We start from the raw sequence: 14,861 nt of genomic DNA, 5'->3' as shown, positions 1-14,861 counted from the left end.
AAAATCAGTAATCGTTATTTTATATCATTTCTTTGGATACTTTAAAATTTATTTAAACAAGATGTTGAATACCAATAAAAGTTTAAAATCACAGGCCGCACAGTATCAATTGATTCTATGACAAATAACTACATTTCTTCAAAAACCATAAACATTGGGGGATAATACCCATCTCCTAAATGCCATTTGTTCCTGTACACGTCACTACGTGACGCCAAGTCCATCTCGCACAATCTGCACGTGCAAATATACAACATAAAAAAATGTAGAGAAAATACTCGGTCTTTTCACAGACGCATGGCTTCAGTCTTTCAAACCTACGTATAATCATTCTATGAAAAGTTTCCTATTATTCATATCATCAAATTTCAGGAAATGTATATTATGAACAGACAATTAAGGCGCATTTTGTGCGCACTTTATGATAGGTATTGTCTTCACAGTTGTAACAATGCGCGACACAGGGGGCCGATATCACGTGTTTGCGTATGAATTCATTCCAGCGTGACCATATTGACCAGTGAAAATGTTGCTTACAAACTGTCCCTATGTAACCAGTGTTTTCACTGGATGCCTGTCAATCGGTAAGAAAAGATTGAAATTTGTTCAGCGTTTTTAAGTTTAGCGTCACTTTTGCACGAGACTTGCTGTTCAGAAGACATGGCTGGGTGTAAGTATTTTGTTGAGTAGAAGCCATTGTAGATTTTGAATTTCTTTCACCAACATATTTTCATTTTCAGGGTCAAACATTTTATCATATAAGTATCAATCTATAACGAAAAGTTTAATCGAGATATGTAGTTAGTGGTAAATTTGGCAGCTGCTCCTTTCTCATGTTCTCATGCTCATCTGTTTACTAAGAACTTTTTATGAATGGGGGGTCCTGTATAGAAATAATTTAAATGTTTTATTACTGCACTAGGGGGAGGAGGTCCTGTATACAAAGAACTTTTATTACTTGTGGGGGGGGGGGTCCTGGTTAGGGGGGGGGGGGTCCTGTATACTAAGAGCTTGAATGTTTTATTACTGATGGGGGAGGGGAGTCCTGTATAGTAAGAACTTGAATGTTTTATCACTGGTGGTGGGAAGGAGTCCTGTATACTAAGAACTTTTATTACTGGTATGAACTTGAATGTTTTACTACTGGTGGGGGGAAGGGGTTCTTTATACTAAGAACTTGAATGGTTTATTTCTGGTTGGAGGGGGAGGGGGTCCTGTATAGTAAGAACTTGAATGTTTTATTACTCGTTGTGCTGGGTAGGTCCTGTATACTAACAACTTGAATGGTTTATTACTGGTGGGAGGTGGGGGCTTCCTGTTTAGTAAGAACTTGAATGTTTTATTACTGGAGGGGGCGGGGGGGGGGGGGGGGGGGGGGGGGGGGGGGAGTACTGTATACTTACAACTTAAATGTTTTATTACTGGTTGGGGGTTTCCTTTATAATTTAAAACTTTAATGTTTTATTACTGATGGGGGGGGGGGGGGGGGGGGGTCCTGTATACTAACAGCTTGAATGTTTTATTACTGGTAGAAGGGGGGGGGGGGGGGGGGGGTCCTGTATAGAAAGAACTTTGAATATTGTATTACTGGTCTCGGAGGGGAGGGGGTTCCTGTATACTAAGAACTTGAATATTTTATTTCTGGTCTGGGGGGATCCTGCTTAATATGAACTTGGATGTTTTACTACTGGTTGGGGGGGGGGGGGGGTTCTTTATACTAAGAACTTGAATGGTTGATTTCTGGTGGGAGGGGGTTCTGTATAGTAAGAACTTGAATGTTTTAATACTCGTTGTGTAGGGTAGGTCCTGTATACTAACAACTTGAATATTTTATTACTTGTTGGGGGAGGGGAATCCTGTATATTTTGAACTAAGAACTTTGATGTTTTATTACTTGTACGGGGAGGGGGTTTCCTTTATACTAAAAACTTTAATGTTTTATTACTTGTGGGGTGGGGGGGGGGGGGTCCTGTTCAGTATGAACTTGAATAATTTACTACTGGCGTGTGAGGGGAGCCCTGTATACTAAGAACTTGAATATTTGATAACTGGTCGGGGGGGGGGGGGGGGGGGGGGGGAGGGGGTCCTACTTAGTATGAACTTGAATGTTTTATTACTCATTGTGTTGGGTAGGTCCTGTATACAAAGAACTTGAATGTTTTATTACTTGTGGGGTGGGGTTCTGTTTAGTATGAATTTGAATATTTTACTACTGGTGTCCGGGTATGAACTTGAATGTTTTACCACTGGTGGGGGGAAGGGGTTCTTTATACTAACAACTTGAATGTTTTATTAATGGCGGAAGGTGGGGGCTTGCTGTTTAGTAAGAACTTGAATGTTTTATTGGGGGAGGGGGGGGGGGGGGTACTGTATACTTACAACTTAAATGTTTTACTGGTTGGGGGTTTCCTTTATTATTAAAACTTTAATGTTTTATTACTGATGGGGGGGGGGGGGGGGTCCTGTATACTAACAGCTTGAATGTTTTATTACTGTTCGAAGGGGGGGTCCTGTATAGAAAGAACTTTGAATATTGTATTACTGGTCTCGGAGGGGAGAGGGGTTCCTGTATACTAAGAACTTGAATATTTTATTTCTGGTCTGGGGGGATCCTGCTTAATATGAACTTGGATGTTTTATTACTTGTACGGGGAGGGGTTTCCTTTATACTAAAAATTTTAATGTTTTATTACTGCTTGGGGGGGGGGGGGGGGGGGGTCCTGTATACAAAGAACTTGAATGTTTTACTACTGGTGGGGGAAGGGGTTCTTATACTAAGAACTTGAATGGTTTATTTCTGGTTGGAGGGGGAGGGGGGTCCTGTATAGTAAGAACTTGAATGTTTTATTACTCGTTGTGCTGGGTAGGTCCTGTATACTAACAACTTGAATGTTTTATTACTTGTTGGGAGGGGGGTGTGGTGGGGTTCCTGTATATTATATATTAAGAACTTGAATTACTGGTGGGAGGTGGGGGCTTCCTGTTTAGTAATAACTTGAATGTTTTATCACTGGAGGGGGGGGGGGGGGGGGGGGGTACTGTATACTTACAACTTAAATGTTTTATTACTTGGGGTGGGGTGGGGTCCTTTATACTAAGAGCTTGAATGTTTTATTACTGATGGGGGAGGGGAGTCCTGTATAGTAAGAACTTGAATGTTTTATCACTGGTGGTGGGAAGGAGTCCTGTATACTAAGAACTTGAATGTTTTATCACTGGTGGGGGTTGGGGGTGGGTGGGGGTCCTGTTTAGTATGAACTTTAATGTATTCTAGCAACTTGGAACGTTTTATTACTTGTTGGGAGGGGGAGGGGGTCCTGTATACTAACAACGTTAATGTTTTATTACTGGTGGTGGGGGTGGGGGGGGTTGTCCTGTATAGTAAAAACTTTAATGTTTTATTACTAATGGGGAAGGGGAGTCCTGTATACAAAGAACTTGAATGTTTTATTACTTGTTGGGGGAGGGGTCCTGTTCAGTATGAACTTGAATATTTTACTACTGGTGTGGGAGGAGTCCTGTATATTAAGAACTTGAATATTTATTACTGGTTTGGGGGTGGGTTGGGGTGGGGTCCTTTATACTAAAAACTTGAATGTTTTATTACTGATGGGGGAGGGGAGTCCTTTATACTAAGAACTTGAATGTTTTATTACTAATGGGGAAGGGGAGTCCTGTATACTAAGAACTTGGATGTTTTATTACTGCACTAGGGGGAGGGGGTCCTGTATACAAAGAACTTTTATTACTTGTGGGGGGGGGGGGGGGGGGGGGGTCCTGGTTAATATGAACTTGAATGTTTTACTACTGGTGGAAGACGGGGGGGGGGGGGGGGGGGTTATACTTACAACTGTAATGTATGTTTATTACTGATAGAGGGGGGGGGGGGGGTCCTGTATACTAAGAACTTGAATGTTTTATCACTGGTGGTGGTGGGGGGGGGGGGGGTTCTTTATGCTAAGAACTTGAATGTTTTATTTCTGGTGGGAAGGGGGTCCTGTATACAAAGAACTTGAATGTTTTATTACTTGTGGGGGGAGGGGTCCTGTTCAGTATGAACTTGAATATTTTACTACTGGCGTGGGGGGAGTCCTGTATATTAAGAACTTGAATATTTTATTACTGGTCTAGGGGGGGGGGGGGGGGGGGGGGGGGTCCTGTATAGAAAGAATTGAAATGTTTTATTAATGGGGGTGGGGGGGGGGGGGGTTTGGCCGGTATAGTAAGAACTTTAATGTTTTATTACTAATGGGGAAGGGGAGTCCTGTATACTAAGAACTTGAATGTTTTATTACTGCACTAGGGGGAGGGGGTCCTGTATACAAAGAATTTTATTAATTGTGGCGGGGGGGGGGGGGGGTTCTGGTTAGTATGAACTTGAATGTTTTACTACTGGTGGAAGACGGGGGGGGGGGGGGGCGTCCTGTATACTTACAACTGTAATGTATGTTTATTACTGATAGGGGGGGGGGTCCTGTATACTAAGAACTTGAATGTTTTATCACTGGTGGTGGTGGTGGTGGGGGGTTCTTTATGCTAAAAACTTGAATGTTTTATTTCTGGTGGGAAGGAGGTCCTGTATACAAAAACTTGAATGTTTTATTACACGTTGGGTTTGGTAGGTCCTGTATACTAAGAACTTGAATGTTTTAATACTGATGGGGAGGGGAGTCCCGTATACTAACAACTTGAATGTTTTATTACTTGTATGTGTGTGTGTGGGGGGGGGGGGGGGGGGGGGGGGGGGGTCCTGTTTAGTATGAATTTGAATATTTTACTACTGGAGAGTGTGTGTGGGGGGTGGGGTGGGGTCCTTTATACTAAAAACTTGAATATTTTATTACACGTTGGGTTTGGTAGGTCCTGTATACTAAGAACTTGAATGTTTTAATACTGATGGGGAGGGGAGTTCTGTATACTAACAACTTGAATGTTTTATTACTTGTGTGTGTGTGGGGGGGGGGGGGGGGGGGGGGGTCCTGTTTAGTATGAATTTGAATATTTTACTACTGGTGAGTGTGTGTGTGTGTGGGGGGGGGGATTCCTGTATACTAAGAACTTGAATATATTATTACTTGTCGGGGGGGGGGGGGGGGGGGGTTCCTGGTTACTATGAACTTGAATATTTTACTACTGATGGTTGGAGGGGAGTCCTGTATAGTAAGATCTTGAATGTTTTATTACTGATGGCGAGGAGAATCCTGTATACTAAGAAATTGAATGTTTTATTACACAGTTGTTGGGTAGGTCGTGTATACTATTAACTTATGGGGGGGTGGGGGGGGGGGGGGGGGGGGGGGTCTGTATACAAAGAACTTGAATGTTTTATTACTGGTTGGGGGAAGGGGTTCTTTATACTAAGAACTTGAATGGTTTATTTCTGGTTGGAGGGGGGGGGGGGTCCTGCTTTGTATGAACTTGAATGTTTTACTACAGGTGGGAGGGGGTCCTGTATAGTAAGAACTTTAATGTTTTATTAGTCTTGGGTGGTACGGGGGGGGGGGGGGGGGGCTGTATACTAAGAAGTTTAATGTTTTATCACTGGTGGGCTGTATACTAAGATCTGGAGAGTTTTATTACTGTTTCAATATGTATTTTGTGGCTCTTGGGCTTGAGCCTTCATACTAAGAACTCAATATTTTATTACTGTAGCAATGTGTATTCTGTATATATGTTTTAATTTGACCGTTTTCATTTTTTTCACTTCTTAGAATAGCAAATTGCAGATCATGGAAACAGAGGGCCTGAACAACAGGAGTGACAATATGAGCGATTGATGGCCTGGTGATGTACTACCTTCAAAACTTAGGTAATGTCTGTTTCTGTTTTTTCGAAGGGTGTCGTAAAATCTCAATTATAAAACAATTAAATTTGCTTGACAAAAATTACAGATACAACAATTAAACAAAAGCAAAAGCAATAAAATTAAAACAATGAAATAAAATCAACCTAAAACTGAACTACAATAAACTGTTAAAATAACACAATAACAATAAATAAGTGAAATAAAATGAAATAAATAAAAAAGATCAATAAATAAAAACTAAAATTCATCAAAAATAAATAGGCAAATCAATGAATAATTAACATAAATTAGTCAATAAATTGTATAAAAGATCAATATAAAACATGGAGAAAAAACTTAAATCAGAAATAAAAAAATCTCAATAAAAATCAATGAAATTAAATCAAATAAAAAAACAATAAATCCAGGTAATATCAACGGATTAATAAAACGATAATTTCAATAGTTACTAATGCCAAGTCTTCTTACATATATCAATCAATTGCAGATCCTGGACATATGGATGACTGCAACAGCAATATGGTCAATCCAATAATTTGGTAAAACGATACTTTATTTCAAAAATTTCAAATTCTAATGCTTCTTAGATCAAAACATTGCAGATCCCGGAAGGACCAGCCGCCCATTGGACCACGACGGAGATATGGCCGACGGATATCCGGTCAGGTATTTCCGGCCAGTCTAGGTAATGATTTTTTTTTTTTTTTTTTTTGCTGTTGTAGGATTAAAGGCAGATTATTTGTCAGATTCAAGTTCTTACAAGGCTATATTCAAACCTTAACGTGTGGTTATGAATGCACCAAGTTTGAATGATGTTTCTGTACATTTGCTTCCCTTTCCCTACAAATAGTATCTTTTGATACAAGTGATAGTGCCTTGTAGCATCAGTGACGCGGCCTGGTGATACAAATCTGTCCAAAAGTATCTTTCGATTTTGATCGCGGCGTTGTATATAAAGTATCGCCGATTTTACCGAAACGATTTGGTAAAACGATACGTTCTTTCAATAATTTCAAATTCTAATGCTTCTTAGATCAATACATTGCAGATCCCGGAAGGACCAGCCGCCTATTGGACCACGACGGAGATATGGCCGACGGATATCCGGTCGAACTAGGTAATGTATTTTTTTTCTGTCTAATGGCTGTTGTAGTTCTTACAAGGCTACATTAATTTCCGGCCAAACTTGGTAATGTAATTTTTCTGTTCATTTGTTTCAGACCAGCAGCAGATTGGACTAGTTGGCTTGTGAGTTATATTTTTCAAAACAGTTTTTAATGTATTTTCAGTTTCAGTTAAATTATAAAGAAAAAAATACCAATAAAACTTAAAACTGAAACATAAAAAATAAAGCAAAGATAAAAACAAAATAAAATTAAGAAATTAACTAGATTTAAAACGTCTAAAAAAATATGTAAATTTAAAATTAACAATCATGAAACAATTATATAAATAATAAAAGAAAATAAATATACAAATTCAATTAAAAAAACCCGCATAAAATCTAATTAAAAAAATAAAACAGATATAAAAATCAAATAGATTATGGATTTTATAAACGAAAAAAAAAAAAAAAAAAGTGATATAAAACCCAATTTAAAAAATATCTTAAAATCGAATAAAAAAATAAAATAAATGATTAGAAATTAATTGTCCGACAAAGTCCGATTTCAATCTAGTATCATTGATTTGAATAAATAATTGTTTGGTAAAACGACACTATATTTAATATTTCCAAATAATAACACTCTTTAGATTGATAATTTTTCAGATCCGGAAAGGAGCAACAGACCTGGGCTACTGGAGCGGTGATGTTTTTTTTACTGGTTTATCATATAATATTTTGATTTGATGCTTTAGATATTTTCAAAAATGATGTTTTAAAATGTGTTTTTGAATTCTTGATATACATTATAGAGGAAATAGATTTTTAAATTTAATCTTTATTTGTTCCCCCTTTTTTCCTGATTCAGGTGGTTCTATTGAGGAGGCCTCCACGTGGCAGAACTGGTAACAGCTTACCGTATTTATCCGCAAATAAACCCATGCCCAATAATTAGCCCCCTCATTTTTGCATAACCATTGATTTTAGCAAAAAATTAGACCTCCTCCAACTTTGATACTAAACTTTAACACTATGGGAAGGGATTTATTGAAGGATAAATACGACACGCATAAATGTATGTTTATGTGGGCTGGCTAACATCCTCTTACATGTCTCCCCTTTAAATGTAGGGAAATATATTGTCTTTGCATTGGTTCTTCAGATTTCCAAGGGGGAGTCATGATTATCTTAGGGCTGCGATAGCTCGGAGTGCCGGCCATGTTATCCGAGGTGATGATCCGAGGTGCGTGGTTCGACACTCCCTACCCATGTTGGTTCATGTTTCTTTGGAAGCTGAGAAACAGGCCAGCTAGTACTGTCGTGGTTGTGTCCTTGGGCAAGACACTTTACCCTAATTGCTCTGGATGGCATGCGACGGGCCTCCCGTATGTTGTTCAGTGAGGTAGTCACCAACTACTACAAGGAGACCCCGCCTCAATGATCCTGGTTGTTCACGAGGCGATAAACCCAACAAATATGATTATCTTTAAACAAATATCTAGTTTGAATGTCAGTTTCCACTTTTGTATGTTCAGGTTTGAAATGGTAGTTATATTTTATAAGTTTATCTTGTCAGTGGAACAAATAGTCAATAAGATATAAAGAGAAGAAAAGTACAGAAATGTTCCAATATACATAGAATACAGGATACTTATCTGGATACTTAGGTCTAGTAGAATAGATTAATAAAAACAAGAACATTCAACTTATTTAATATTGAAACTGTGTCTTACATGTTGGTCAGTTTTATTATACAATTTTATTTTTATAGGTCCCCAAGTAGAGCCAGACTGTTTGATTGTTCACCCTTACAGACCAAACAATCCATTTTGGTAAAGACCATTCCACTGGCCCATGGAGAAGCATATTTAGTGTAAAAAATTGGTCAGCTTGACTTTACAAGATGGTGTAAAATTGCTTAAGGTGCCCCTGGAATTTTTCAGGGTAATAAATAGATTGAAGATAATAAGATTTGTTAATGTTATTTCTTTTCTAAGATAACCTCTAAAATATTTTTTGAAAAGTTATTGCCCATCGTGTATCTCGGTACCTATAGACATATACTCTGATTTTACTTGTACGAAAGTGACTTCTTTCTGCAGTTACGGTTCTTTTATTGGTAGTCAATTTACCGCGAGTTGGAACAATACTATTCCAATGAGAATGTAATTTAATTGTTGAAACCTGAGGGTGAGAATCTATGGAGATAAACATGTAAGGGCAATAACTCTGCAAAGATAATCCAATCAAAATGTCGGCTATTCAAATTGCCCTACGTCTGTGGTCTATCGTCCGTACGTCTATTTTAGCAGCTTCGGATGAAGGGTTACCAAGTAAGAGGTCAAATGCGAAAGGTTAAACATGATTGACCTTAATAAATTCATAATAAGTCATAACTGATGGAAACTATTTTTATCATGTGAAGATATTTTGAAATCTCCCATTTTTGTACAATCCAACTCTACAAACAGGCAATAAATCTTAATTTTAGCTCGTCTCTTCGAAGAAGAGCTTATGTTATCACTCCACCGGTGTAAGTGTTGAAAGCCATAGTAATTTATGGTGATATGGTGCCCGTGGGGGTTAAACTATCCCCTGCTTGAGTTAAACTAAAAGATTTTTTGGGAAAAAAAACAGATTTTTCAAATTTTTGGACTTAAAATATTTCTGTGTTAACTTTTTGATGCAAGTGGTAAAATGTTTTATACATCACTTTATAATTGTACTAGGGTGCTGATATTTGGTAGTAGTCCCTCAGGAGTAAGACTCTCCCTTCCTGGAGTTAAACTAAAAAAAATGGAATTTCTTTTTTAATCTTTGGACTAACATTAGTTTAAGTTTATGTTGCGAGTGTTGAAAGGCATAGTAATACATGGTATTAGGTTCCCTGTGGAGGTTTAACTATCCCTTTCCAGAGTTTCCTCATTATTCAAGGGAGACAACTCTCACTAGGATAAGTTTTTATGAAAAAATAAAAGAAATAGGTCCAAAAGCAATTATTTAATAACAACAGCATAGCTTGTCTCCAGAATATTTTTCGATAAATAATTTAGATATAAATTGGTATGGTTTTGAAAAGTCCATAAATACACAATCTGATCATGTAAACTAAATAGATATTTTTACTGAACATTTGTGAAACCATACCAATAATATATTTCAATTATTTATTGACAAACATTTGCAAGACGAGCTATGCTGTTCTTCAACAGCTCCTGTTGCTATTTCTGGATGGATATGTCCAGGTTCCTAGTATATCCTTGTTCAATTTTGAATGATTACACAAAAAAAAAAATAATAATAATAATAATGGCCGATAGACGGCCATCTTGGATTTTGACAGTTAGAATTCATGGATACAGTTTGGAAAGTTCATATGTACTATGTAGGTTTTCCATGTTATCAGAGGAAGAGGGGAAAATTAAGAGAAAAGATCGGCCTTTCATGAACCATTCAATGGTGAGCTAATTAAACTTAATATATGACAAGGGTGCATAAACAGGGACCGTTGGCAACAATATACCGACCTTAACATGACGTATTATGTCGGTAATTCATTACCAGTTTTGTGGGAGCATGCTACAATCACAATTTGATAATATAATATATATTTGTCTAAATGCAATGAAAGAGGCACCAAGTATCACAATTTGAATAAAATCAGAAGTTCATTTGCACTACAGCATCTCGTACAGAGAGTAGCATAGTGCAAATGTTATTTTAATTAAATTAAAGTATCAGTGTTGCTATGGAAACAAAAGTCTTTAAACACTATAAATCATGACTTATCGATGGGCGTATTGTATTCCATCCGACGTCGCTCTTGGTACAGAATAATGAATGTCTGGTCCTTCTCTGCACCAAAAAAATATATCACAACAATCAAAATGTTTGTCACTGCATACAATGCAGTCATTTCTCAGATATAATTCTCACCTGAATCAATTTAGCCCCCCCCCCCCCCCCAAAAAAAAGAAAAAAATGTGGTATTCATATACCTCATTAAGACAAGGGCAAGTTATTTTTAAGCCATACAATATATGTATAGTTTGCCAAACCACATTCATTCCAGGAAAACTTGGGATTGAGGAACAAATCTAGACTATGCATTAGCAAAACTTTTAAATAAGGGGGATAACTCTTATACCACAATTGTCACACAGGTGACTTTAATTTAATCGGTCTTAATTTGTCAAAATTATAAAGTCTGCAGGAGCACTCGTGCTTACATCTCTATTCAAGTCATTAGCAATAAAAATCTACAGCAACTCTCATAATGACACTTTTGATCTTTCATTTTCTGGTATGCTAAAGTGTCAATTGTTCTATGATAACTTCAATGTTTTCGGTGACCATTTTTAAACGTGACGATACAATCCCCAAAGTTCCAATTTGGGAAGTGCTCCAACATTGAATCAACACAGTAAGAGTTAATTTTGAAACAAAAATTAAGAACCCGTAGTGCATTTTCATGGCAACCAAATGAACCAAGATTTGTTTTAATTTATTAAGAAAAATTTAAAACGTTTATGTGTAAATATAAATTGTTTATTGTGATAAAAAATAAAAGTGGAAATTAAAAAAAAAAAAAAGAGAAAAAAAAAGAAGGAAATTTGACATAACAGCAATTTTATTTTTAAAGTAACCCTATAGAAAACTAATAAAAAGATAATGTGCAATATTCCATATGTCGTAGAATTCGACTAAACCCTATCAAAACTTATTTTTGTAAATATCTTTCACATAAAATTCCTTGCTGTCTTCAGTTTAAAATAAAATCCAGCATGTATAGACAAAATTGACATCAACTACTTTAATTTTAAGTCCATATGATGAGAATTAAACTGAACTCTCTCAGAATTATAATTAAGTGTAATTAAGTGTAATGTGTAATTAAGTGTAATTAAGGCTTCTTTCATAATATCATACCACAGTCACATCTTGTCACATCTGATTAGTTTTGTTTGTTTGCTGAGTTTATCGCCCCGTTAACAGCCAGGGACATTTGAAGGCAGGATCTCCTTGTAGTAGTTGGTGACTACCTCACTGAAGAACATATGTAGGGAGTGTAGCATGCTATCCAGAGCAGTAAGTTAACATGTCTTGCCCAAGGATACAACCACAACAGCACAGACTGGTCCTTTTCCTATCTTATTGAGAAACGCAAAAACGACACGGGTAAACATATCAATATACAATATTTGTCACATGTTATATGTGTCCTGTAAACATTTTTAAAAGGCTTGGCGAATTAACTGATATGTAAAAATAGCGGATACCATAGAATATGAGTAAATTCTCATCTTCCACATTTCCTGTACAATAATTACATACAAATGTACTTGTTGATCAAATGGGAACTTTGGTACACAATACCGTCTTGTTTCTACTGCAAAAAGAATTTTCTGTAAAAAGTTCTAGTTTAAATAACGTAGAAATCCATAATTTGTTTCTATGATTATTACCTCATCCATCACATGCATTCCATAAGTCTCTGTAACATTTTAAAGGTCTATGTAATGATATGTGTACAGAGTTTTATGTTAGATAATATTGAATGTCTTTCTGTCTGGACGTTGTTGAATAATACTTAAATTAACACAAAAAATTTTATCTCTGGTTTTCATCACAGGGACTTGAGGGTCGAGATTAAAATTCGGTAAAAATGAAATCATGAATACCGGAGGTGTCATTTTTACTGAATTCTAAGGTATCAGTGTGGACCAATCAATTATTGATATGATGATGATTGATCATTAACTCTGTGTGAAACTACGTCTGACCTTGACTTGACACGGAGCCGTTATGATATACCGCACAGATACGTTGGTGTTTTCTGGAACACAAAACATCAAACGGTACATAGAGAACAGACGTAAACGTTGTGTATAAATACTGATGCTTCTTTGTCCTACACAATAAAGAAATGAACAAGTGAGCTGCTTTGTTATTACAGAATCAGCTTTAATCTTAATTAGGATTAGCCCGGTTTCTGAAAAATAAGTAGCATCTCTTAGTCTGAGGCTTGGTCTCCTTGTAGTAGTTGGTGACTACCACACTGAACAACATACAATGTACAAGAGGCCTGTTTCATGCCATCCAGAGCAATAAGGGTAAATGGTATTGCCCAAAGACACAACCACGACAGCACATACCTGCCCGATTGTCGGCTTCCCTTTTCTTCTGCAGGATAACTGTTAAAACTTTTCTATAATTCTTCTATATCAAATTAATAAACTTGGTGTATTTGGTTTAACATCCTATTAACAGCCAGAGTCATTTAAGGATGTGCCTGGTTTTGAAGGAAAGCCGGAGTACCTGGATAAAAACCCTAAGGTCAGTACCTGGCAACTGCCCCACATAGATTTCGAACTCGCAACCCAGAGGTAGAGATTTGAGAAAGATCCCTTCAGGACTTTCTCAGAAATAGCGATAACAATCTTCAATTGTTAAAATCCAAGATGGCTGCCTGTCGGCCATGTTGTTTCCAATTGGTCTCGAAAAGCAATATGCATAACTAGACACCAAGGGAAACCTACATATGAAATTTGAAAAAGATCCCTTCAGTACGGAGGGACGGACGGAGGGACGGACGGACCACTGACCACAGACGCAGGGCGATTAAAATATCTCGCAGTGGCAATAGTTGCAAAGAAGTAAATATTATGAAAAAATGTGTTTCTTAATATCTAAATGGCTTGAAATTGAGAAAAGGTTCTACAACTTGAAATGGAAACCATATTTTATGCAGTCTCATAAATATTTTAATTAAGTTTTTCTTAAGTAGAACATAAAAGGTAATTACTTGTGGTCTGAGGCCTGCAATTACAATAAATGTTTAAACGTTTTAATTCTTCTTATTTGTCACAGTTGCAATTGTAAAAAAATGAAAATTGAAGAAAATAGTTTGAAATTGAGAGAATAGTTCTACAATACGAAATTAAAACCAGTTTTTATGTAAAGTTTCAAAATTCTGAATTTGTTTCTTCAGTAAACTTTTTAATTCTTCTTATTTGTCACGGTTGCAATTGCAAAAAAAAAAAGAAAATTGGAGAAAATAGTTTGAAATTGAGAGAATAATTCTACAATATGAAATTAAAACCAGATTTTATGTAAAGTTTCAAAATTCTGAATTTGTTTCTGCAGTAGAACAAAGAGGGAAATTAACTGTGGTCTTTATCCAGCAATTTAGAACACGTTTCGTATTGTAAATATCTGCCTTTGGCAGTGTTGGCCTAAAACTAGAAACATAAACCATTTACACTAGTCCCTGTGTTACTGTATTTTACCTGTGTGCAGATGACATTTTGAAGAAGACTATTTTGTGGAATTGTGATAATTAATTCCTCTTCATTGTTTGAATTTGTCAAATAATTTTCTATAATACCTTTTAGTAGCAATAAGTTAAGTTTAAATTCAGGAGATTAAAATAATATTCAACTACATGAACATGGTTCCCCATCCCAATATAATTAAATTTAACTTAGTGCAACACAATAAATACATAATAGTTTTAGTATTGTCAGAATTAGTTTCTTGCACATTGTTTTATTTGGAATACATATATACCTGAGTATATACCTGAGGCTTACATACAGAATATCCCAAGTTTCCTCTGACCCCGGTACCTGAGGCTTACATATAGAATATCCCGAGTTTCCTCTGACTCCATTACCTGAGGCTTACATACAGAATATACCGAGTTTCCTCTGACCCCAGTACCTGAGGCTTACATACAGAATATACCGAGTTTCCTCTGACCCCAGTATCCGAGGCTTACATATAGATTATCCTGAGTTTCCTCTGACCCCAGTATCCGAGGCTTACATATAGAATATCCCGAGTTTCCTCTGACCCCAGTACCTGAGGCTTACCTATAGAATATCCTGAGCTCCCTCTGACCCCAGTACCTTAGCTATATAGGCTTGCATATAGAATATCCCAAGTTTC

The 14,861-nt window shown here is 36.8% G+C and overlaps 1 long non-coding RNA gene across 3 annotated transcripts; it reads left to right on the top strand.

Moving 5' to 3' along the window:
* Positions 1-560: 560 nt before the first annotated feature.
* On the top strand, positions 561-8,867 carry LOC117334452. 3 transcript variants are annotated; one of them, XR_004534176.1, is made up of 4 exons: positions 561-670; positions 5,712-5,809; positions 7,780-7,816; positions 8,683-8,867. It is a non-coding gene; the product is annotated as an uncharacterized LOC117334452 (long non-coding RNA). The 3 variants fall into 3 exon arrangements; XR_004534175.1 differs by having other exon boundaries at positions 7,780-8,867; XR_004534174.1 differs by lacking the exons at positions 7,780-7,816; positions 8,683-8,867 and having other exon boundaries at positions 5,712-5,926.
* The last annotated feature ends 5,994 nt before the right edge of the window (positions 8,868-14,861 follow it).

Source organism: Pecten maximus, chromosome 9 (genome assembly GCF_902652985.1).
Source record: "Pecten maximus chromosome 9, xPecMax1.1, whole genome shotgun sequence".
In the NCBI taxonomy this organism is placed as follows: Eukaryota; Metazoa; Mollusca; class Bivalvia; order Pectinida; family Pectinidae; genus Pecten; species Pecten maximus.
This window is presented reverse-complemented; position numbering and strand designations above follow the sequence as displayed.